Source organism: Linepithema humile, chromosome 4, assembly GCF_040581485.1.
Source record: "Linepithema humile isolate Giens D197 chromosome 4, Lhum_UNIL_v1.0, whole genome shotgun sequence".
Taxonomy (NCBI): domain Eukaryota; kingdom Metazoa; phylum Arthropoda; class Insecta; order Hymenoptera; family Formicidae; genus Linepithema; species Linepithema humile.
The window spans coordinates 5,006,082-5,032,185 of record NC_090131.1 but is presented as its reverse complement, the minus strand read 5'-3'; the positions used below and the strand labels follow the sequence as shown (position 1 = coordinate 5,032,185).

General features: G+C 42.9%; 1 protein-coding gene across 16 annotated transcripts in view; it reads left to right on the top strand.

Moving 5' to 3' along the window:
- The window catches only part of LOC105671945 (uncharacterized), a 150,407-nt gene that overhangs the window by 99,150 nt on the left and 25,153 nt on the right, over nucleotides 1-26,104 (top strand). The window contains exon 1 of one of the 16 annotated variants that reach the window (XR_001100729.2): nucleotides 8,096-9,212. The exons of the other annotated variants lie outside the window; for them this stretch is intronic. The gene's annotated coding sequence lies outside the window, so the exon portion shown is untranslated. Of the gene's footprint in view, nucleotides 1-8,095; nucleotides 9,213-26,104 lie in introns of those variants that run through there. 16 annotated transcript variants of the gene reach the window in all.

Genomic DNA, 26,104 nt, shown 5'->3' with positions numbered 1-26,104 from the left:
TGTCCCGTTGACAGAGAAATCTATTCTTTGTGTTATCGTTTAACAGCAAATATTTGCCTTTCTCTCTTTTTCAAGCAGTCGCGACGATGAAAAGCGAGCTTTGTAGAACTGATTTTATTTGCAAATAAAACGGATCTAGGATTATTGTGCGTTACCGCTGCGTTACCGGTGATATTTCGTTGCTTTTCGCTCGCTGACTTTCATCGAGGTTGAAATATATATTTAATAATGTAATATGTAATATTTTACGGTACAATAAAATTAAATAACCTTTTATCAAATATTGAAAAAACGCAAGCATTGACTGAATTTAAATGGCGCAGTAATGGCGCCAATTCAGTCCTAATTGAAACATTTGCAATCAATAAACCCAACAGATACAATAACTGCGTCTTTCAGATTAAAAAGCAGGGCAAATAAAATTGAAAATGTACTTCTCCTATTTAGATTGCATTTCAATTACGTTTACGCTTCACATTTTGCACCGCTCCAATTTAATTACTGTTTAAGTTACGATTTGTAACTTCGGTTAATTTTACGCTGCGGCAGAATGTCGCCCCGCCGGCCGTAACTTTCAAACTTTCACGCTTTCAACTTTGGAATATCTTCCCTACGATATGCTTATTCAACATGTGGCTACAGAAAAGCTAAGATGCAGATCTTGTCATTAAACGCTATTATAAGAGTGTATTTATTTCTAGCAATATTTATTGTATCGATAATAATGAAATCGCGTGCAAAGAGAGTTGGCATGAAGAAAACTATAAAAATTAAGAGAGGAAAGGACAAATATAATAATAATTATAAAAATGTTTGAAAAGCAATTTAGCTTCTTAGAACAAAGATATATTTTGTAAAATACGCTAGGAAGTGTAGAATGAAGAGTTACAGCAAAGGTTGATAACGGTTTCGCGTGTGAAGAGATCACCGAATTTGACACTTTTATGCGGAATGTCGATAACGGCCTTTTATATCGGTTCCAACGTAGATCGAATGCAGGAGTCCAAAGGGTTAAAGCTGAAGACGACTTTTCATGCCGACATCAAATGAAGGAAGCATATAGACGGTGTCGAGAACCTTCCTCAGCATCTCGAGACGCCACGCTAATTCTGTTCTCAATCCTTCTAGCCTTTTCTCGAGCAATCCCTAGGTGCACGATGCTTCCCTTCTGAAACGAACGAAGAGGTTATATATAGGGTGTTCAGTAATCGTTCGTTACCCTCAAATTCACTGACAGCTTTCTTAACGTTTAAGCCGATTATTTTTACGGAGATGTTGAGGGATTAACGACTTCAATTTTTTGATTTTCTATTTTTTGTAATTAACGCGCCATTTAAAAAATCTGTTAAAATTTGCTTGAAATTATGTGAAAAATCTGGTTTTAGTATTTACATAAATTTGAAAATTTGTAATCTTCTAAAATCGTTTTCAGATTGTGCAAAGAGTATGTAACTAAAATTGACGTCGGCGATTGCGAAACACCGTGTGCAGCGCGCACAGATAGACGTGCAGACTGCGTGCACGATAGATCCCGCGGCTCGCATGGAGAACTTTACGGGACGATAATGGACAGATTTATGAGACGGCTTATCGATCCTCGAGTAAATCCAATTTTTGGAGTCGCGAGGAGGAGGCGGCGAGGATTCCGTTCACGGGACATCGTAAAGATTGTGGAAAAGCGAGGGCAAAAAGTTGCTGAGAACTTAACTTCCGTCTGTCCGTCCGTCTTGTCGCTAGAAACCTGAATTTATCAGTCAATTTACGAGTAATTTCCGAGTCGCCGCCGATGATTTTCGTATCTCTCGGTAGGATTCCGGGTGTCCGAAAAACGAGCGGAACGAACGAACCGAAGTCAGATAACAACTGTAATCATACATTTCTTTTTACCTTGCGTTAAAACAAAGTTCCAAAGCGAAAACAAAGAGATGCGCTGGGATGAAAAACTTGGGGAGAAATTAGAAGTCTATTTAGAGATGCTAAATTTTTTCGCTCACGTAAATGATCATCGTAATCGCTCGCAGCGTTGATTCATCGAAAAGCATCGTCGAGCTCAGAGAAAGGCGCGACGGCAAAAACGCGGGTATCCCTCGCGACAAGGCCACTTGGTCGGATCTTCATTTTCGCGAACTCAGGCTTTAACTTTCGGACTCTTTTTCATGGTTTAAGGACAAGCCTCCTTGCCCGTCCCTCAAATCCTTTCATAAAGAATATCCATCCTTCCAACCTATCCAAGAGCACTTGCTTTCTCCACCCTCCCTCTTTTGCTTCTTTGTCCTCGTCCTCCCTCTCTTCCGCACATCTCCATCTTGACGTTCCTCTCTTCTACTCTCGCTATCGCTTCCGCGCATCTTCGCTTTTTTCGCATCCGCCGCGTTATTTTGCATTTTTACAGATGTGCGTAACAAAGAGCACGAATTGCGCCGGATCCGAGTTTACTCTTCAAGGGTGCGTGTCGAGTTCGAGCATTCTCGACAGACTTGTGTAATCGTATAGGTTTTCGAAATTGTTTGACTTTTCGATAGGTTCGGTCATTTGAATCTTACAAAGGAGAGAAGAGAAGAACCGCGAGCGGGTTCAAAAAGATCTCTTAATATTAGCGAAATCACGTTGTCTTCCATAATACAGTAGAGTTAAAATTACTTTTTATCGATTTTTAGTTTTTTGTGCCTCGGAAAAAAATACGCGCGTTAAGGGATTAAAAACGTATCGAGCGCAGTCGTGCGTGCTCGAAAGTTGATGGAGATTATCGAGTATCCAAACGGGGACGCACACTCGATCCGGCCAGAACAGTTTCGGGCCGAAACCGGACAACCGTGGCACTCGAGAATTTCCGGCACTCGCGCCCACCCCCGCGTTCTCGCCGAAAATGCGCTCGATTTTTATTCAGCGCTCGCATTTTCCCTCGGCCCTCGCGGTCGTGCGAGAGCGCCTCGTCGTTCTCCCTCTCTCGAGGAATTGGATAACTGCCCGGGAATCATGAGACCTCTGACGGTCGATGAATAAAGGAGACGCCATTTACAATTTAAATGCCGCGATATCCGCGTGGAAGCAAACCTTCAATTAGGGCCCCGCACGCGGAGGAGATACGTGAACACTCGAGCAACGTCGATGCAGCCAGCGAAAGATGTGCCAGATAGATAGACGGACAGTCGTTTGTTACGATTTAGGCGAAAGGACGTGCATACTTGACGAACGCAAGCAGATAACCCGTTGATAATGCTACGATTGCGTTGCATCGATCATGCTTTGCGTCAATCATCTCCTTCGTGCTTTTCTGGAAAATCGATCGCGAAAAATATCAAGTTTCCGTCGTTAACTTTTTTATTCTGACATAAAATATTTTTCACAAAAGATCCCAATTTTTCGCGCGTCTTCGAAAATATTGACGGAGTCGTTCGTACTTAATATTTGATACGGTAAATCGCGGGAGGTTAATATTTGATACATTTGATAGGAATATTTTAACAGATCTTTACGTATGTACAGCAGCTTTCGCTCGGGGATCTTTCACGGCGTCCGCTTAATCCCGAGCTAATCCTCGATGTCAATCGGCCGTGTCTGCTGCCTGGGGAGGCGTTTGCGAGACCTCAGCCGTGTATAAGAGTAGAAGAGAACACACACGTTCATCCAGATTCCCGGTGAAACGCTCGGGGTAGGCTGCCACGACTAAACCGTCGACGCAGGACGAAAAAACGGGGCGGAAAATCGTGTGTATAGGGCGGCGGTCGGGAACGATGTTCGCGGGTACTTGAATGTCTCATTTTGAGGAGACTGCGGGAAGGGAAAGGAGAGCCGCGGAACGGTGGCGTCGAGCCGGAACTTTATAAAGCGCGTCTTTGCATGTTTTCACTCCGGGCACGCACGCTTTTATCGTCCCTACAACGCCCGCCGGTAGCGAGCGGCACGATAACACGATCCAATTCGTCGTCACGGCACGTATATACGTGTATGTGTACACACGCGCGTCTACGCACACCTGCATGCGCGGCATGCATGCATACCGGAAGAGCGTGCGGGCGCTCCGCTCGCGCGGCGGTGCGATCGATCGCAAAAGTTACGTAATGAGTCTCCGCGTGCGCTAACTCTTGCCCGGAGACCGCCAAAATCTAGGTTATCAAGTTTTCGTCGGCAACCTACGCCGCTCGATCAGGGCCGCAGCTCTGCCTCCCCATCGAGAAAGATAGCGAAGCGTCGCAAAATATAATTTCGTTAACTAACTTGCCTTCTCGGAGTTTAATTAAAGCAGTTTGCTCTTGCAAAAAACATTGACGGCTAGATATTTTCCCGGGAAAAAAAATATCGATTCCCACTTTAATCAAGAAATTTTTACTCTAAAAAATACTGTTCTTTCTGATTTACCTAATTTAAAAGTCATAAAAATTCTTAAAACGTTCCTGCTTATCTCGCGATTCTCGTTAGAGAGAGACTCTCCGGCCGAAGCGGCGGCTCAATTGAACGACTCCCCGAAAACGACGGCAAATCGAATAAAATTTCTTAATTCGTTTCCCAGGGAGCGCGCGCCCGCGCGCACGGCGCCAATTAAATTTCAGTATGGTAATTCAAGCGGCGGGGCACGCTGCCGGGGGAGATCCCGAAGATGACGCATCTCTCTGCGTCAGCGCAGCGCGGCTCGCCACCGCGCTTCTTCCAGCCCAGAAATGGCTAGCTCGATTAGCGCAACTGGGCAGCCAACTTCGAAAACCCGTCGGGTGCGATAACTTTTCTCTCCTCTCTCGCGCGCGCGGGTGAAACTTTTAGCGCTCTCCGCCTCTTTTCTCTTCCTGCCGTTCTTTCCTTTTCGCGCCGTGCATTAGAGTAATCACAGCGATGAGAAGTATAACGTCGTGGGAGCGAAACCATTCTTAGAGCTCGCCTTATCAAATAATAGAGAAGTTATCCGACACACAATTATCCGAAACATTTATGCGCGAAAGTTGGAAATCACGTCAATGGTATTTAGTATTTCGTTCGTGAATCTTAAATTTGCAAATTGTAAATTAATTTTTCGAGAATTGCGAAGCGTTTGAAATATTTCTTGCAGATTCATATTTCTTGCTTTAATTTTGAAAAATTCCGCAAACAGCTGACGCCGCATATATTGCACAGCTGTATTTAAATCGTAAATGAAAGTAATTACCATAATTAGTTAAACGATAATTTTAATATTTATAAGAAGGACGAGAGAAGAAGAAATCTGTACGTCGAAGAGATTTATTTGTCGTTCGATATTTCTAAATTAAATCTAAATTTTGTTTATTATATATTTGCGTGATGATGAAGATATTACGAAAGTGTTTAAATAATGTTTTATTATTTTGAAATTGCAGTATTTCCATTTTGGACGCAATGAGATATAGTTTATGTAAATCAAATACTTCATGAATATAGGGTTGATATATTGCATATTATTCTCTTTCCACATTATAAATTAATTTGCATAATAATATGTTGAGCACAGAGAGGTCTCTCGAAAATTTCTCTCGTAGCTATTTTTGAAGAGAAAGAAAAAAAGAGATCGCCATGCGTCCAATTATGGTGCCGCGATTTTAGATGTCCGCACGATACACGCACCGGGAGTACCGAGATTAATGTGCGTACGCGAACTATGTTCGCCTTTTATTATATGTATATCCAAGTATCTCATTATAAGCCATGAATAATGTAGCGCTTGAAAATGCATCGCCCGAGTGGAATCGCCCGAATTTCCGGGGTAGAATAAAACACGTCGTATCCATGCTAATCGGCGTATTGCATTTTGCCGGTCAATTGCACCGGCTAGACTAACAGTTCAATTTAACGACGGCGATGGCAGTAAGAGACGGCGGCAGTGATAACAGTCCCCGTCTCGTAATCGCGAACAACTGCCGGAACATGTGCATCACGCGTGTGTGCCGATTAAATTGCGTGTCCTCTAAACAGCGTAACGGCCCGATATACAGCCCGTAACATTCCCACGGGAATGCTGTCGTTCGCGTACGATCGGGAATGCCGACGATTTCCTTTGATTCATATCGCGGCGCGATGATAAGATCCGTAAATGATAGAGCGATAAACCGCGAAGGGATTGTACGCCTGTTATCGCCGAACAGTCGTAAACTTCCACGATCGCGCTGGGAATTCAAGGATGGTACAATTCTCGTGAACATGGGCTGCCGTGAAACGTCGGTTGCCGATCAAAGCTATGGGTCCGTCTTGCACTCGATCTCGCTGCAGTCGGTATGCATTTTTAGCACGGAGCGAAGGGCAGAATTACAGCCGTTACATTTGTTCTCCAGAAAATTGAACGTTTAATTTTACGGCTGCATTCATCGCGTTCACGTGTTGAATTTTACGCGTGTTAACGATGCAAATGGAAATTACACCGCACACGCTCTCGAAATTCTTTATGTTTTCTTTTAAAAAATATATATCAGAATCGTTCCTTCTTTATCTTTATGTTTATCTCGCATAAAAGGGTTCCGGGAAAACTTACATCTTATATAGTTTAACTATTAAATATTATACTTCCCTTAGTTTGCATAATGCTCAGTATGCAAAATACTATTTGATATTTTCACGCTGAGAAAGTGAAATTTTATACCGTAAAAGATAACTTAACTCGCTGGAACGAGAAAATGGTAACTTAGAGTTTCTAAATTACAAAATTTTTAGTCGCAATATTTTCTCCGCCGCGTTTACGCGCGAGAGGAGAAAATCTGTCATCTGTAATAGTTAACATTTAGTTGATAGGGGTAATATAACATCTGATGTAACTTTAAATATATTCAAGAGAGCCTTCATTAATAGCGTGCATTTTGCAGCGCTCGCAATGTACAGGAAAGATGGATGCAGTAGTTGGAAATTCTGAGGGAACTGTGTACCAAGCCCCCACTGACTTTTAATTCCATTTTCCGCAAACATCTTCCGTTTCCTACAAACAACTGAATAATCGATAGTTACCGCCGCCCCGCTCCGGCGGATGTTGAATTTTAATAACATCGGTTCTCAAATCCAACGAATGAATAGGCATCAGACTTTTTGTCGAGGGAGCAGCATTGTAAAGTCGACAAGCGGGAGAGAAGAATCCAAGCCGAACGCAGTGATATGGCGAAACAAAATCAGCGTTGTCAGACATCCGGAAAACTGAGAGAGAGTCGGGAAAACTGAAAAGTGTCAAGGAATATCAGGGAGAGTTGGAAAATATTTTCGAAAAATCGTTGATAGTTGAATGATAAAAAAAGAAAGAAACTGATTGACGGTGAAACGATATTATCGATATTCTAATATTATTTAGCTTGTTACTGAAAAATGATATTTGCCGTTAAAGGGAAAGCGATAGCAAAAGTAGTAGCTCTTTTCATTAACGTGTACATCGGCCGCTTTATTTTCCTCCTTTTTGCTCGGTTTTCCCCGCGCGCGCGCTCTCCGCGAGATGTTGTAATTACATTTAGAAGCTTATCTCGCGATGGTCGAGGAAGACGGTGAGACCGGCCATCGGAAAAACCGGGGAAACTCGAGAAATTTTCCAATTGTAGCCGCGCGTAGCAACCCAGCGAGCGATACACACCAGCATACGCCACGCAACACCCGTTAGACTATCGCCGAGGAGAATGACATAAGACATCCCCGTTCTGACTCGGGCGCCATATGACCGTCTCTGTCGCAAGCTCTGTCCTCTCCCCTCCGCCACGTTCCTTCCCTCTTTTCTCCACCGCGCCCGCACCACTATCCTCTACATTCTACTACCGTCATTCCTTGCCCTCTCGTCTCACCGGTCCGCCACCTACCACCACCCCCGCACTCCCACCACGCCGACATCGGTGCACCACCACTACCGTCCACCGACTAACACACCGACACCGTCGCCGGCCCGAGAGTCGTTGTCGCGAGCGAGAGAGGGAATGAAGGAGGAGAAAGAACCCCGCGCGGGAAAGAGAAACAGCGAGAGAGAAAGAGAGAGGGGGGGATTACGTGGGAAGGAGAAAAAGAGGGAACAAAGAAGCCACAAGTAACACGAGGAGAGATGAGCAAGATGGAAGAACAAGGAGGCCACGTATGAGGACGGAGTGATGAGGTAGCGAAGGGAAGAAGAGAGAAGGGGAGAGAAGGAGAGACAGAGAGAGGCAACCAGGCACAGCATAGCATAGCGTAGCATGGCACGGCATATCCATAGACATATACACTGTGTCTATGGGCATATCGACGAGATCCGACAGCGGCCGAGAGCCACCGAACACGGCCGACTCGGACCCTGCGCGCTCAACCCAAACCCGAGAAAGCATAGTTGCATTTAAACTGCCATCCCACTCAGGAGGTCTCTCTCTTCCTGAGTCCTGAGCGCCGTCTCAGGACGAGTGCGTTACGTAAATTGCGCGCACCGATGCGTCTTTGTGATTTCGTTCCCGTCTCGTCGTTTGCGTTTCGTTCGTCACTTGGAAGAAAAAAGATGAAGAGAAAAACCCAGGAGAAAGCGATGTTTCCGGAGGAAAGCGGTGTCCGGGGGTTGACCCGGTCGCGCACAGGGCACGTCTGACGTCAGAAGCGCTTTAACTTGTTGGATTCGACGCGAGTGCAACGCGAAGGTGTCGGGACGTCGACATCGACGGTGCGGACGGATGAGCGATGCCCTCCCACACACCAGCTTCTCGCGGTGGTCTCTCTTTCGGACGTCGACGATGGACACCAAGGGCACTGGCTCCTGTCGGGCTTCCGGTACCGCGGTACGCGTCATCCCGTCCGTCACGCGTTTTTCCACCGCGTTCTGTCGTCACGTCGTTCGCTTCGTCATCCGCTTTGTACGCGACACTGTCACTGCGTGCTCGCTTCGGTTCCGTCACACGGTGGGTTTCTTTCGCGCTCATGTTCCCCGTGCGGTCATGTGACGGGGCTCTATGGGTTCAACGCCGCGCGGGTTCCTCGCTCCGCTTCGTGACGCTGTCGCTGTCACCTCGGCCACTGACAGCCAGCTGCGATATTCCGTGCGACGTTAACGGAAGCGCTCGGAGTAAATGCGAAACTAAATAGCACAGCAACAATTTTTCAAATCAATTATTTTTACACGTTGCGTATTTTTTATTCCGCGTTTTTGTTCTCGGCACTTTAATTTCTTTTTTTTTTTAAATTGACAACGCTCCCTCATTTGATTATCATCCGTGAAGAGCCAGATAGTTCTCTTGGATTTGGAGTAAGCTCTTGGAACGTCACTTTGGATATGCTGTTCTGTTGCGATACATGTAAGTGCTATAATTCTTTGACAATGTGTGTGAGCATTTTTACAGTATAAATGCATAGTGAGCTTAATATACGCACATTTAGGAATATATTTGTGCTTCTGACACAATAAAATTTATCAGCCTTTCCGCCAGTTATTTGTGCGTATCTAAGCTATTGAAAATTATCGATACCAACGATGACTAATAGAAAGCAGAATTGAATCGTTTCTTGCTATCGGTGTCGCAAGTAACATGTTAGAGTCCATTTTTAAAGTGAAATACCGCTAATTGTCGCTAACATTGTTCGAGAACCGTTCTGGACAATCTTTCGAGACAGTTCGTATTTTCATTTCGTAATCAAAAGTTCGGAGATTCGAGAATCCGAATTATCGTCTTTGTCATTTCGAAGCTAATACATGATTGAGCTTAAACTAGTGAGCCGAAGTTCAATCTGGATTGATGTTCTCGGACCCGGATCTGGATTATCTAGAAGTTGCGGAGGGCATCGCGCTTGCGGGAAGACTTATAAGGCACAATTGGGAAGTTTCAGCGAGTCCATTCGCGGTCGATGATAGGTGTCCGCGCTTTTGACGCGCTCCGTGCGCGACATGATACGAAATTCGTGATAGCAAGTGAGAAAATTTGCGGACAACGCAATAAACGCTTGCATTTTAACAATTTATCTTAAAATTCGTCTGCACAGTCTCGAGTATCTCGTGGAATTTAAAACACGAGGAATTTGAAGCGTGACATAATTTTTTTTTTTTTAATTAAAAAGCCGCGATATAACTTGCGTCAACTTTTAATAAAATTCCGGGGAAAAAATTTAGAACGCGTGATAAAATTGATATCTGATTAGGAATGGTAATTTTATTTAAAATTACGAGCGCATCTATCACACCGATTCCTTTTCATACACTATCTTTCGCGTTCGACTGTTTGTACTGAAGTATACAGCACAGTGTGTCGCTGCATTCGAATGCATGCAACGAAAATATTTGCCTATGGAAATATTTGGACCCATCCAAGTGATCACACGACGCACGTCAACTGTAATGCAGTTCTGTTGACAGTGCACCACTCGAAATGCTAAATATATGTCTAATGCTAATATACCGGAGGCTGTTAACGAGGACGCCCGTCATCATTCGCGGCGTTAATCAATAAGATTTGCCGTGGATAGATCGCGTACGAAAGCGCGGAAAACCCCGTCGAACGGGTGACACGTCCTCAAATTTGATTTCTGACGGTGCTGTCGGACAATGATTGTCAATCGCCGCGTCCAAAAGCGTGTTAGCGTGTGTAGTAGTTTCGGCGGAACTCACACCTACGTGCGTCGCGTACGTGCACGCGGCGTGTCTGTGGTGGTTCGATCTTTTCGAAATTTTTTCGACGGCAATTAATCACCACGCCGGTTAACGTAATCAATCTAAATGTCAACGTGATTTCGCGTCTCCTCGTTTTTTCGTAGTTGTGCGTGTTAACGTCGTCGTTGGCGGAAGAAAGAGAGAGAAACGCGCGCCCGTTTGCGAGGATATTTGGAAAATTTGTTTCGCGAAAAAGAATAGCTCGACCGGAGCCAGCGACTTCGGATCGAAATTTTGGAAATGCTTTGTTTCCGCTGAAAAAGGTGTTCGAAAGAGGACTGCGCGGATCGATATATCGGCTTGACTCATCCCCTCCTCCTTTGCCCTTTTACTCCCGGGATGATGTCTCTCCCACGTATCGATGCGAACAAATATATGCAGTATGTGACCAGTATTCATTGATAACGTGATTTTCAGCCGAGTGAGATTTTTACAGCGCAGATCGGCATGCATCGAGTCGTTAAAGTCGAACTCGCAGGAATTCGGAGGCGCGTAATCGCGCCTAATTAATTAAACTGACGGACAGAAAATTGAGTTACGTTTAACGATGTGTTAATACAGCCTGTTTTTTCACATCGTGTCACACTCCGCGCGTCGGCTCACGGTTTTGTAATTAACGTAATGAAACGCGAAACTGAAGAAGAAGCGCTGGAAGAGAACTAATGAATAGTGATTAGGAGCCTAACGTAAATTCATTTGCTACTCGCTTAAACAATCGTGTCCTGTGTTGTGTAAATTGAGCAAGATTTCCCAACGGCGTGGAAAACGCCACGCCGAGTGAATCATCGTGACGCAATGTTTCGTAATTGCATCTGCACGGTTCGCAAAATTATGCTCGCCGCTCCGCGCCGCGGTCGTCTTTCACTCGTTTATTTCTCGTATTATCAAGTTATCGGGATAATCCCTTTGACACTTACACCAAAAATTTCAACCACTCTCTCCCTCTCTTTCTCTCTCTCGATGAAGTGCTCGTGGCTACGTGGCGAAGTAAAGCGTTCTCGGATGTAACGCCGCCGCTGTACTTGTTGCATCTAACTTCGCGTACCGAAATCTCCCTTGCGCGTTCGCTTTTCGCTAAATTTGCAATAACCCACGGGATTAGCGAGTATCCTGCGTCGATGTCGCCGCGAATATGCGTGCCGTAATTACTCGCCGGGATTAGACTGCTAGTAATTGATGCGTATCCCGTATTTCCAGCGGCATGTTCGCGACAATTTGCACGGTAGTCGGACATATTGGAGCCAAGTGGAAGTAATTATAGTGCACGCGACGAATGCAGTTGAATTTCAGTGTTACAATCAACCCGCGGCGCAGACTTGCGTTGCGAAACGTCGAGCTATCTTTTTGAGGTTTCCCGTTCATTACTTAGCCCACTTTCTTGAATATCTTCATCTACGGTTTTCTTTTGATAACACAAGTTTTCCAATAATGGCTGGAATACCGACGCTTTGAAATGCGAGCGAGTAATATCATCTTGAAAGTTGTAGGAAGTGGATGAAGGGAAATGTTATGCGTGCACACAGACGCACGACACTCGTCGTTATAACTCGTAGACCGGCAGCATGGCATGAGCTGTCCTCATTTTTAGATTTATTATCGCTATAACAAACGTTTCCTTGAGGTCTTTATTATCGAGCATAAGAAAGTAGTACTTGAAGACACAGTTATTGAAACTTACGAGGGGAGCCAATGGCAACAAATTTACTGAATTACTTTTAGACGCAAATGCTTTTTGAAGTCTAAAAGTTTCTCATTTTACAGTTGCAGTAGAAAGCTTCACAGAGACATTTATAGACGTGGCACTGGTAACTATGGCAGTGTTTATTCAACATTGCTATAGTTATTATTACCTCATGTTAAAATGTCGCAATTGTGCTTTCGTGCTTGCCGAAATGAGTCCCGGCGTGAATTTATCAAGATAAAATCTGGCGTCGAATATTAAATTTTTCAACAATTAATTCGCACTTCCGTCATCGTTCTCGAAAATCGATCCGCGAGCGCCGGACTATTGCGCAGCAGCTCCTTTTATTCGCTCATTGCATCATCCGGTATTAGCGGAAGTGTAACGTCAACCTACCATTACAAGCGTAATTATTTGCAAAAGCGCGCGCACATTGATGGCGCCTATCTCGTACGCAGCATATCGAAAACGTTGCGCAACATCCGACGCCGGTATTCGCGAGCGTTTACGCTTCTCGCGCCGGCATGTAGTGCGATTCCGGTATACGTCGGCTAAACCTGCCGAGTGACTGGGGGAGTTCGCGAACCGAAATTTATCCACGTCATCGGAAACGTCGCAATGTTTTCCACCGAGTGGGAAGCGTTCTATCGATCTGCCGCGACCTAAAAAGGTAAGTAGGCGAGCACCATGGTTACCATTATCTCTCAGATCGTCTTCCACGTTTAATTTGTCGCGAGTTTCCACTTTTATACCGATTTTACACCGGGTTACACTTAGTTACCGACAATGTTTAACGAGATATTAAAGCGGAAAGACCGTATAAATTCCTGGCGTACAATTTTAATAATAAAAATTAAATATTCCGGTAAAAGCAATTTTATGTAAGCAGCTCTTGCAGTTTTATTCGCGAACCACGAATATTCTATGAAACGTTGCCTATTTTCAGATACATCTTGCATTTCGACGTATTTGGAAATTTGAATTTAGGTCAATGCAAAAGACATATGTTGCTATGCAACAGTCATTCGAATTCTGGAAACGCGAGGGGGCATTTTGGAACGGATTTGCATAAAGATAGAAGGAAATGTGTGGTTTGCGAGTCGGGATTGAATTAGCTTCCGGGAAAAAAGGAAGATTTAAGATGTTGAACGTGGCGTGGCGGGTGGCAACTTCGAATTAATGCAAATTAACTTCCGCGCTACATTTGAAAAGAAAATAGCATACGCGCTAAAGACCGTATACAATATGCAACTGCACAAGTGCCTAATTAACGTAGGTGTACTGTGGCATACTCCTCACAAGTAACATGTGTTACACCATTAATTATTAATTAGCGCCGCTGTATGCGAGCTATAGTGCCGTAACGCACATACATTATAATAATTAAAACGTATGATTTGTTACTTCCTCGCTGTAAATCCTAATTATACTTAACCGCCGAGTGGATAAACTCCTAAGCCAGTATCTCGAAAAATATCGCGACCGCGTGAATTATTGAGTGGGAAAGCGTTATTTGCGGGAAATTACATTCTAAGCACGCTGAAGATTAAAATCCAGGTAAAAGCTGCGTTCTACCTTTATCAGCGTTGTTTATGCCGGCATAACTTTCCATGGCATACAACGTGCATAAATATCTCCGTTAAACTCAGGTGCAAGATTAAAAACTTTTTCCCTCCACACCGCGTTTTTCACGTAAAATTCTAGCGAATTTACAATTAAATTTTGCAAACGCGATAATAAAGTAAACAACTGCTACCTCCGCAATGCAAATTGCACGCAGACGTATTTTTTGCATGAGAAAAGCGATTATCGGCGTGCGTATCGTCATGGAAAAGTACCGTTTGCGATTGTTGGTGAAAAAATAATTCCTCTCGAGACACATTTCTAAGAATAGGAGCGAGTAAGAATGCTCGCGGGGAAAATCGATCTTTCACCGTTGAGATTATTTTACAGCGCGCTCGCGCTGTCAGCTGCCGCGCAGCCGTTCGTAAAATAATAATTCCCCGAGATATCTCGCGAAAAGCAGGAGAGAGAAAGAGAGGGAGAGAGGGAAAATAGTCACGGCTGGGGCCAGATCGATCTCTCGATGCTATGCCGAGACTATTTCGCGTGGCGGGCGCGCTATCAGCTGCGTGCGCGAAATGTGGCAGGAATTCGAATCCGCCGGCTCCCTTCGAACTTCCTGCCGTGGTCGGTCCACGAGTTACGACCAGCCAGCCGTTGCTGCCGGGGTTGCGAAACGAGAAACGACAGCACCCCACGGGAAATTGTATCGACGCGCGCTATTCGAGCAAATCGATTTCTTTTTTCAGTTTCAAGGCAAGAACAGGCGGCCCGCGAGTTAGGAGGAACAAGTTTCTGGTTTCGCAAAAACGCGTCGCGCGATAAAGCTTTACGGTTTCGCGAACGGCAAAATAAAGTGTGAAACGTTCTATTTTACGATTGTTATTTCGAAAACTATTTAAATTATTGTCCAACTATTAATAGTATTTTTATTTTTATCTTTCACATTAAATGGAGAGGATATCTCTATTTGAAGCTTCAAAGCTTTTTTTATGTAACTGTATAATCAATATTTATAAATTTTATACGATGCATGTTCTGGTTCTTTTTTTACGTGCACGATAACAGTATCGGATTTGGTTCGATATCTACAGTTTGGTAGAAATAACAATTCCAATTATCTACACGTATTTCATTACAAAGATTTTGCAGACTTGATGACGTAAGTCTGAGTCATTGCATGTACAGAGTGTATGCTAACATCGGATATGACATAGTTGAGCTGTCGACCATAATCCCTGCGCACCTTTGGTATCACGATATAATTTTAGACATTGAAATTTTTATTATTTTAATTGTTGATTTAATAAATCATTGAAATTGTAAATTTTTTAATTTTGGTGAATAACGATGAAATAAATCGTGAGAGCAAAAAGCTTCACAAGTTTATTTTTGCTGTGTAGTATTTTTTGCTATTAATATTTTATACACCGTTCGAAGCTAAACCCACAAAGCGTTTAAGCTAATTATAGAAATTCAGGTGGCGCACATACACAAGACGCTTAGACAATTAAGACAATGCCAAGGCACTTACAATCCACGACGTGACATTTGTAACAGAAATCAGTTTAAGTAGGGAATTACGAGATCCTTTTGCACACAATTTCCACGGTTACCGCATGTAAATAACGATACATGAATATTTAATTGAATCGCCGGAGTCATTATGAAACAACAAGCATGTGTGCCGGGAAAAAGCCTTTGATTAATGTAGCATCGATAATTAAATGGAAAAGTAACAATGTACCGTGTTTTATTATATTCACAATAGCCGCCTCGTTTTCATATTATGAAATATGCATAATTACTTGAGATACAGTTTTAGCGAATAACTCGCATCTGCCACCGCATAGTTGTTGCGCCGAGGGAATGCAAAAAATCAGACGGTTAGCCGCGAATGCATCACTCCGCTGTGGAATCGACAAATCGCGTAACAGCTGTAAATTTTAAGTAACTTTAATTACGATGACTGCCATTGCAATCGCGTAAATCAGCACTAATTTAAAGTAATTAAATTCTTTGTCCCTCCCTTTCTCTCTTTCTCTCTCTCTCTCTCTCTCTCTCTCTCTCTCTCTCTTTCTCTCCATTTAAATAAAGAGATAGTAAATCTCAAAAATTTGAGGGCAAAACAATTCATCTTTAACAATTTATTTATTTTTATTTTAGAAAATAATCTTTTAGCTTTTAAAAATTTTTGAATTATTTGCATTAATGCTTTGACGTGTTTCTTTCTTTCGTTATAATGCGATATTGTATTGTGATACTACTTTCTCCGAGAAAGATAATTAGACATTAGACACTTTATAGAATCAATATCACCGATAATATGATAAAAAAAATTCTGCAGGCACAAAATTAATCAGAGCTAATATAATATACCGTCGAAGAGTCAGGTATTTTCATCCAGACTGCAATTTAACTGCATCTCGGCTTACGTACGCTACGGTGCATAAGCGCGCGTGCGGCACCCAATCGGGCTGGGAGCATTATGCTAGGCAGCCAGCCGGGCTAGCACGGCTTTGTCATTATTCGTGAGAACCCTATCAATTCGACTGGAAGATTGAATAAGAAGAAAAACACGGTGCGATGAGGCGCTCGGAAGGTGCGCGCTCAATAGAGCCGCAAACGCGCGCGCTCGCGCCCGCTCACTCTCTGCACCTCTTTTCATTGTTATCGAGACCGACAAAAGATATTTGAAAAAGAGGAAGAGAAACACTGCCATCTAAATTGAATCTCTTTCTCTCTCGCGCGCCTGCCCTCGTTCGTCGTTTCCTCGGTCGATCCGCCGCCGGGAGACTTACGACTCTATCTCATGAACTGTCACATATGTATACATAACTGCCGCCATCCGTGCCGATTTTCAGTCCGTCCGATTGTTCGCCTAATTCGTCGGCTTTTATTAGAACGTTTAACCTTCCTGATTGCGAGAGCCGTTATCGCGAACGGCGGAGTCACGCAAAATTAATCGAATCGAATTTCACGAAGTAATATGCACCGAAAAGTGGATTCTACAAAGGTGAAAGAACCGTCCCGTCGAATGAACAAAAAAGTCCAATTTATTAAATTTTTCTCTATTTCCGATCGTGTGGACAGGAATTTTATCGTAATTTGATGTCATGCGTTACATTCACTAAACGATCAATTCACAAACGACCAATTGGAATTACAAATAATTAATTCTCCAATTAATTTTGTTTGACCGGAACTTCGGGAATCAAGTTTTGTTTTGTCCACAATTAACCGAGGTAGACAGTTAAAAAAAAAACAGGAATTACAGGTTTTTATCAAAAAAATTGTGTACAAACATACTCGCGGATTGCAATCGTAAAATCTAGTAAGCGGCAGAATGTTAAAAATTTACAACGCGTGTTGCCGAAGAGAGAAATATTTACATCGGGAAATGTCGGGCTATGTGCATTATCGATTTACAACTCAAATAACTGTGATGTATCGTGCGCAGAATGCTAATGGAAGATTGTTTTTTTTTTATTTATTAGAGGCATTTGTTAGTGTGCAATCGATGGCAGTAGATTTATACTGGCTATGTAAATCTATCATCACTAATAAATGTCTTCAATAAATAAAGCTAATCGAAAAACAATTCTTTCAGAGCTGAGATTTTCTTGCAACTTTTAACCGACTTTTAAAATGTGCACTGTCTATTTTTTATCATTGATATTTGAACAAAACGAACTTTCAGATGCACGTAATGCTTTGTCTTGTAGTTCAAGGTCCATCGAGGATCTTTCTTAAATTCTTTCTCTTTTTAAATAATTTTTGTTTCATAATAAAAACTAGCTGTACTTTATTATTAATTATAATAATTCCAAAATTTTCTCTTTGAAAATTATTTGGAAGCATTTGAAGCGGCATTTAAGCATTATATTCAAACTATGATTATTCCTGAAGCAGAGAATTGCGCGTTAATTACGTATGTTCGGCTACTTGTTAAACGTCAGCAACGAGGGGAACGCGCAGTGCCTGTCTGTTCCGAAAATCGGCCTAAAGCACATAAATCTCAGTTCTGGACTATACGATGCAATATTTATAATTGTATTTATTATTGCTGATATTATCGGACGAATTAAATTAAGTGCAATGTGTTTTATATATTATTATTATCGATATAGAGCTCAATCATTTATTTATCAATCTCCGTTTTTTATTTATTTAGTTTGAACAATGATAAGAGCATAATTCCAAATAACTCTTCTATAATTATTAAAATATCGGGCTAATTATTCTTGGGATATTATTTATCGATGGCAAAGATTTCGTATTAAAATAATTAACAGCGGATGCGATTATCCGACGCTGTTGATCACGTGGAGCCGACAAAACGAATATCGTGTGACGTATTCACATAAGCGAGGGGTGCGCGACGGAAAAGAGGAATACAGCGTGATCGATAAATGCTCCTTGAGAGCGGCAAAGGAAGCAGGCGGGAGTGAGGAAAGAGAGGGAAGCGAGAGAAGATCCGCGAGACGGGCAGATACGAAGGAGCTAGACGGTAACGCAGCGGAGAAGATTGGCAATTTTCGCAAAATTAAGCGAATTGAATCGAATTATGTCGAGCCGATGACGTCAGCCTTGTAACTCGCTGAATTGGCGAGAAATGCGGCACTCTCCGTCTCCCTCGCCGCGCGTCTGTCTCGTTCGCTCTGCCTTCCTTGGTTCACTTGTACCAAGTCGATGCCTTCAGTTTAGCCTGCATTTAACATCTGCGCGCGAGCGGATACTTTCGGCCGTAATACGCGACAGCGGACGAATTTCTGTTTCGACGGTGCGATCGATTCACCATCTGCGATACGATGGCCGCCGCCGCGTTGCGCGCGGCCAAGTCGAAACGGGTGACTGATTGACTCGGTTGAGCTTAATTGCGCATGAATCATTCGTTCTACATAATTGCACGGAAGAGTTATCGTCGTCGACGGCGTATATTATGCTTATCACGCGCACTCGCTCCCGCGTCCCATTGAATACAAAAAACACACTCGCGCATAATTTCGCATCGCGAAGTCACGCGATCATCGTAAATATAGCACGATTGTTAACGTTTATGATTTCCATAAATCATTTGTCCGCGAGCGGGCACAAAGTAACCGGCGCAAGCCGCTAATATCATTCTAAATTATTTACGATAAAACCGATTTGCATTATGTTTTGCAATTATTCAACAGTATTTTGGCAAAAAGGAGCACCGGTCATCAAACGCGCTACGGACTGAAAACAATATCTCTAATTAACGACGATTTTGAAAAGTATTTCAAATTTTTATCATTCACAGCACAAGTTTGAAAACAACAAGAGTTTATGTAAAATTGGTAGAGTTGAGCTAACTGTCGCACACATTTGATTTATAATAAAATTCTAATAATCAGTGTTCAACAACGGAACTGCATTCCAAAGTCAGAAGATCCGCACCCAATCGCCAAGGTCGGAACGAGGTGTCTCGAGGAAAAGCGTTAATTGCCTTTAAACCGCGACGGTTTACAGTGTCATCACGGCACGGTGATCCCCCGAGAAGAGGGATGGCCTATGCAAAGTCAATTAGCCCGGGTATAATAATGTTTACGGCTCTTGCGCGCGGTGGCAAGAAGACGAGCAACTTACTTGGTGAGAGCCGGGGAACAATAAGAGTTCCGGTGTTTTGCGACGAAGAATCTCCGCGGAGCGATCGCGAATCTCGATGTTCGTATAAGAGCGAGCCGCGGGTAAAACCAAGCGTGGCTAATAAGGGGGAAGCACGACAAAATAATGTGATTGATAGTTTAATCTCCGAGCTATCACTTCGGTGATCTGAATCGCTTTCACGCTTATCTAAAGTTGATAGAAAGATATAGCAGGCGAGACTAAACAGTATTTGATACTTAAACAGAGACTTGTATGTCCATTACATCGAGTATATTTAAAATATTTTTGCAGCAAAATGTAGAACATTGAATCGAAGTTTTATTATTTGATTAAAAATTGTGAAACAAATAAGACCTCATATGTGACATAGAGACGAAACTGTTATAAGACTGTTGGTAGTTTCTGAAGAAACGTTGCTAAATCTTGCCACCTTATATTGTGGCCTTTATGACAATCCTCGCCCACATGTTACGAAAGCAAGACCGCAGTATGCGCGTCCAGGAGTTGAAACCTGAGACTCCACCACATCCGCCGTGATCAGACTTTCTGATCTTTGTATATTCGAGTTTCAAGATGCACTAAGAAGCATAAGAAAATATACACGCACTGAAATGCAGTGCTTCGTAAAATATTTAAAATTTTTTAAAATATTAAATTTTTTTCATATTTTAAATAAACAAATTTTTATATTTATTTGAATATAAATTCTGTTTAAAAGTAATATTAATTATTTTTATCGGTAGAACGAAATGTAAGAATATAATTTTTAAATAACAAATACCGAACTTGTGATTTTCTTTATTGGTTTACGCAAAAATGAATATATCAAGTTTTCGTAGATAAATTTGGAAAAATTTAATTTTCGTATAACATTGAATATACAGTATATTTATCTATTGATATTGGCGTCTCAAAATTTAGATGCGTGTAGTATACGTATACGATGCATAGAGTACCATTAGGCTGTCGAGACGAATATTATGAGAGTTATGCGCCACGGGACAAATATGCGTTACTGGTCCACGGGGATATACATATTGTAACATGTATATCTCCCTCAGGATTAAGGAGGCAATGTATACCATCGCGCTTTGGAAGGAGATATTGATAGCGAAGCAGCTTAGAATCTCGCTGCAACTTTACGCACACACTTGAGGCATAAAATCAGAGAGATCGAAGAAGCGCTTCAGCAATAATACAAAACGTGGGAAAATGTATTGAAAATTCATCGCTGAGATCTCGTCATTCAATTCCCCAAAGTGCAGCGTATCAAAGATCTTCTCATTTTTAATCTCTAACTTCTCGAAAATTGTAAACTCGACCTAGACATCTTTATGGCGGAAAAATTGACTCCGAATTGGCCCGAGAAGTCTGTGATTAAAAAGTCGTAAGGTAAAAATGGGACGTGGAAAAACGCGCAAAGCTGACTTCGGGTGACAGACGACCTCGGGCATCTCGCGTATGAAAGGCGGCGAGCATTCCTGGAGGATATTCGAGGCTGCGAGAAGCAAGAAGTATAAACCCGGGAAGGCGATTCCCGGGATGCTGGTGGGACAAAGAGGATGAAAGACGGAGTGGAGCAGAAAGGAAGATATCGTGAGGGAGCAGAAAGCGGACAGGGTAAAGGCGCTTGTTGACGAGCGCGAGAGGGGCAGAAAGAGACCGAGAGAGAAAGTGAGTGAGAGAGAGAGAGAGAGAGAGAGAGAGAGAGAGAGAGAGAGAAATGGGCGAGGAGAAAGCGCGGGGGAGGAAGCGCGATGAAGGTTTTACTGCCGCGGTTATGTTCGTCGGTTCGCGCAATTTCGGTGTATCTGAATCGGGGGTGGAGTCCTATCTAAACGAGTCCGGATGAATCCGCATCCACCTACTCGTCTCGGCGGGGCGGCGGGGGGAGGAGCGGAAGAGAGAAGGTAGACGGGGGAGGACATGGTCCATAAAAATGTTGTAACGGCACGGCCCTTGATGCAGTCTTTCGCGCGACAAAGATTTCGAAAGAGGAGCAACGTGAGCGCGATAAAGGAGTGTGTGCGTGCGGCCAGCAGACAGTGGCGGAGACAATCATCCTATTCGCGGAACACCGACGATGTCCTCGGGCCGTTAACCCTTCTGGCCTCTCTTCCTCCTCCCGTGCCCGATGGTGTTACACGCTGATGGCCAGTGGCCACGAGATGCTCGCCGATCTCCGCGCGCACCGAGTACGACTGTGACGCGCGCTGTAATTTAAGGTTTGACTCCGTGGATTACGACTCGCTCGAGAGCTGCCGATAGACACGCTAGACGGGAATACTAAGTGCGGAGCAAGCAAAGGTTAATAAGAGCCAAACGCAGATGTTGTATGCATTAATAACGAATTCTTCAAAGATACTTGAATAAAAAAATTAAACGTCAAATTATATTCACTCTCTATCGCATTCAATAAATAAGATATAAAATGCAGAAGTACTAGATATTAATTATAATATTTACAACACAGACGTTTGAAATGAATGATTCTTGTACTGTGATAGTGTTATCGCTTTTTTAATTATTTTTTTTTTTTATAAACACAACATATGCAAAGGCTTGCTTCGAGATATGTCAATTTTTTATCAAACAGCGTATTACATATCAACGCATCATCATCTGCGTTCAACTCTTAATAGTCACCGCTTCTCTCATCCGTTTAAAAATTCTTTTTTATTTTTGGATGCTAAATATTTAATTCTCCTTGACTTAACAAGCCAAACGAGAAATGTCTTAATTGCTGTGCGTTAATTAACTAAGCTTTTATCATGGTCAAACATAGATTTGTGTTCACAACGACGGAGCTCAGAAAATATCTCAGACAACAGCTCGCTCGCATCTTACTTTGCTTCGTGTGACGCGGATCGATACCCTTTTCGCAGAAATTGCCATTCAATATAGCGTCTCTAATGGCACTCGCGGGAGGAGTGGTAACACTCGTACTCCAATTACTAAAGCGATCCACCACCGCACCCACAACCTTCGGTGCACGTATGCACGTGTCGGAGCGACGGTGTCACGCGCGCGCGCGCGCGGCGCAAACGATAAAGCGATGAAACTGCTGCACCCGTTTCATCGTAATAACGTGATAATGCCGGCATTGTCTAAGAATAGACGGTTCACGGACATTCCTAGACAGCTCGGATCGTCTGTCTCGTTAGCGCCGATAGACAGCGGCGAGAGAGAAGCGCCGGACTGCACTTAGATCCGAGCTCATAGCCGCTGGGATATTCCGTTCTTGGCTGGCACAAAGGCAACGGGATAAGCTTACGTTATGCATGAGCCGTGGAAGAGAACGAAGGGAAGGAACGGGAGGGGGAAGAATGGGGGGGGGGGGGTATAAAAAGGAACTCGGAGTAACGAAGAGAGAGAGAAAGAAGAGGGACGGCAGGAAGAGGAGCGTACTGAATTACGCGGTGTGTGCAGTCGGAGCAGATTGGTGACAGTTCGAGAAGGGGGTGTTAACGATATGTACATACAAACAGGCCCGCGCGCACGGACCGAAAGGGAGGGAAAACACTCGGGAAAACAAAGCCGAGCGGGAGGCCGGAGTTGCCGAAGGAACTCGACTGAAATGTGCCTTGGTTCCTCTGACGATTCTCAATCATCCTGTTTACTCGCCTCTCGTTTTCCCTCCCTCGACGCCGACCGTTCGCGTCCCCGTCTCCTTCCGCCCCTCCTCGCTCACTCTCTCTGTCTCGTGTCAGTCTCTTTTGTTCGTCGCGCACGCACCGATGCGGAACAAGCATTGTTCTAAAATCGTTTCACCTGCTCGCGCCTCTCCCGCCAGCCGTGTATTCGTTACGCGGCGTTGCTAATGGTCGAGACACAGGAGTTTTCGAGAGTTTTCACCTTCCGCCGCTACGCGAGAGTGACGACGGAATCGTAGGTGGCTGCCGTTGATAAATCACAAATAACAGAGATAAATAACAATTCGAGATAAATATAAATTTATTTGATTCACGGTGCTGTATCGACGCCTTGACGTTTTTATTGAAGAAACGTTTTAAATTTATCCAGTGTGCGAGAAACTGAGACATTTGATCGCGCGAGAAACTGCGCTAGGAAACAAAAAAAAATAATAGAAAAGAAGTTGGCGATTGTGTCGCGCATGAATCGCGGTTATCCCAACGATTATGGCGCACATTTACGGCACGAACAACTGTGTAATTGTCGTATTAGTAGATTCACGTGTCGGTTTAACGGATCTCGCACTCGGTTGCGACGACTACGCCGTTTTGTTGCAATGTCTTACGTAACGTTCGTTCTCACGGTACGGCGGTTCTACCCGCGGAACAGAATAAAGCTACTATCTGTCCACGTCCACGCTCGTTTCCTCCTGGAGCCGTATTCCTTTCGACTCGCTTAACGATGATTCATAAACTCGGTCGTGCCTAGTTCACGACGGACAAATTCGAGGTGAAACCCACCTACGCACGAAGCACCGAGAATGATACAAATTTTGAGGTAAGAGGGAGAAAATTTCAGATAAATGAAAATCGATGAATTTTCTATGATTACATTATCGATAATATTGTCTCTAATTATATGATTGTTCTATAATTAATTGTCGGCCACTAATAATAGCCAATCAATTAATAATTCAACTCGACTCGGTTCCTTTGGAAGTAATGTACTGTTATATTCGGAAGTATTATACTATTATGCTATTACACTGATATATATGTATATTAAATTCACGATTTTGCCGCGATATAATCGAGCCTGTCGCTATATCTATATTTGCATGTGGCGATTGTGTTACTAGGTGCGCAACTAAGTTTCCGGGTTTTTTTTATCAATGCAAAATGGAAAATTTCAAGAGAAATACAAAAAACGATTTATTCAAAGTATCGTCCCTCGCTAGCTACACATTTTTGCCATCTCTCTGGCAATACATGAATACCGCGACGATAAAACGATGCGTCTTTGAATCGAAACCATTCATCCAACCAGTTTCGCACTTCTTCGAAATTGGCCAAGTGTAGCCCAGCCAAGCCATGCGCCATCGACCGGAACAAGTGATAATCGGAAGGGGCCAGGTCTGGTGAATACGGCGGGTGCGGTAGCAGATCCCATTTCAGCGTTTTGATGGTGTCCTGGACGATGGAAGTGCGATGGCACGGAGCGTTGTCGTGCTGCAATATCACTCGTTCGTGTCTCGTGTCCCATTCTGGCCGTTTTTCGAGCAATGCATGGTTCAAATTTATCAATTGTTGTCGATAGCGATCCCCATTGACAGTTTCGCCCGGTTTCAGCAGCTCATAGTACACGATTCCTTTCTGGTCCCACCAAATGCAAAGCATTGTCTTCTTTCCGAAGCGATTTGGCCGTGCCGTCGATGTTGATGCTTCGCCAGGTAAAAGCCACGATTTTTTGCGTTTGGGATTCTCGAAATATATCCACTTCTCATCGCCAGTAACAATTCGATGCAAGAAACTCTTTCTTTCATGCCGCAAAAGCAAAATTTCGGAAGTGGCTCTTCGATATTCCATCTGTCTCTCAGTCAACTCATGCGGCACCCATTTTCCTTCTTTTTGAATTTTTCCCATGGCATGTAAACGTTTGGAAATACCTTGGCGAGTCATGTTTAATGCCTCCGCAAGTTGATCTTGTGTTTGTGTATCATCTTCATCCAATAACGTTTGCAGATCGGCGTCCTCAAATGTTTTTGGTCTTCCGGAGCGCTCCTTGTCCTCAGTGTCGAAATCGCCACTTCTGAAGCGTTTAAACCAATCTTCACAGGTAGTTTTCGATGGTGCATGTTCGCCGTAGGCTTTTTCAAGCAAACGACGTGCTTCAGCTGCATTTTGTTTCAAGTTGAAGCAGAAAAGCAAAGCTTCCCGCAAATGCTGTTTATTTGGCACAAAACTCGACATCTTTCTTGTTAGAAAAAATATTTTTGCGTTGCGATATCTGTTGGTATTATGACTGGTTATTGTTGACAGATGTCCAAGTTAATAAAAAAACACAACTTTAGACATGTATATCGACTACATGTATCGTTAGCGCCATCCATGTGTAAAACCCGGAAACTTAGTTGCGCACCTAGTAGAATACTGGTCCCGACATAAAGCACTAGTTTATTGCAGTCAATAATGTGTAACCTCGACATTTCACTCAAAATACACATTGATTCGAGCCGTGCTATTATTAAAGCTTTCATCCACGAAAAACCGAGCAACTAAATGTTCCATATAATGTGTGGGACAAACAATATATTCTCATCACGGTTTGCTATATACTCGTTTCTGAAAACACACTTTTATTCTTTTGCATAATATTATATAATTAGTGTATTCTGCACTAAACAAACTTCCTTGATAATGTAATTTGATTATTCCACGAATATATGCTATTCCAAATAAACTTAATAATTTATTACTAATTGAATAAACTAACAAAATAAATATGTATATTATATAAATTCACTATCATAGTTTCAATCTCTAGCAAATATTATTAATTTATAATTAATTGTATTCTTATTTTTTTATTATTAATTAGTAATATAATTAACATGTTAGATTATCGCTTGCTCAAAATTATGATTGTTAATACATTTTCTCCAGCTCGATAATTTCATTCAATTTACATTTGTGGTTTCAATATATTATACACACGTAAAAATGTATATTTAACACCTTTACAATCATTTCGTTTGT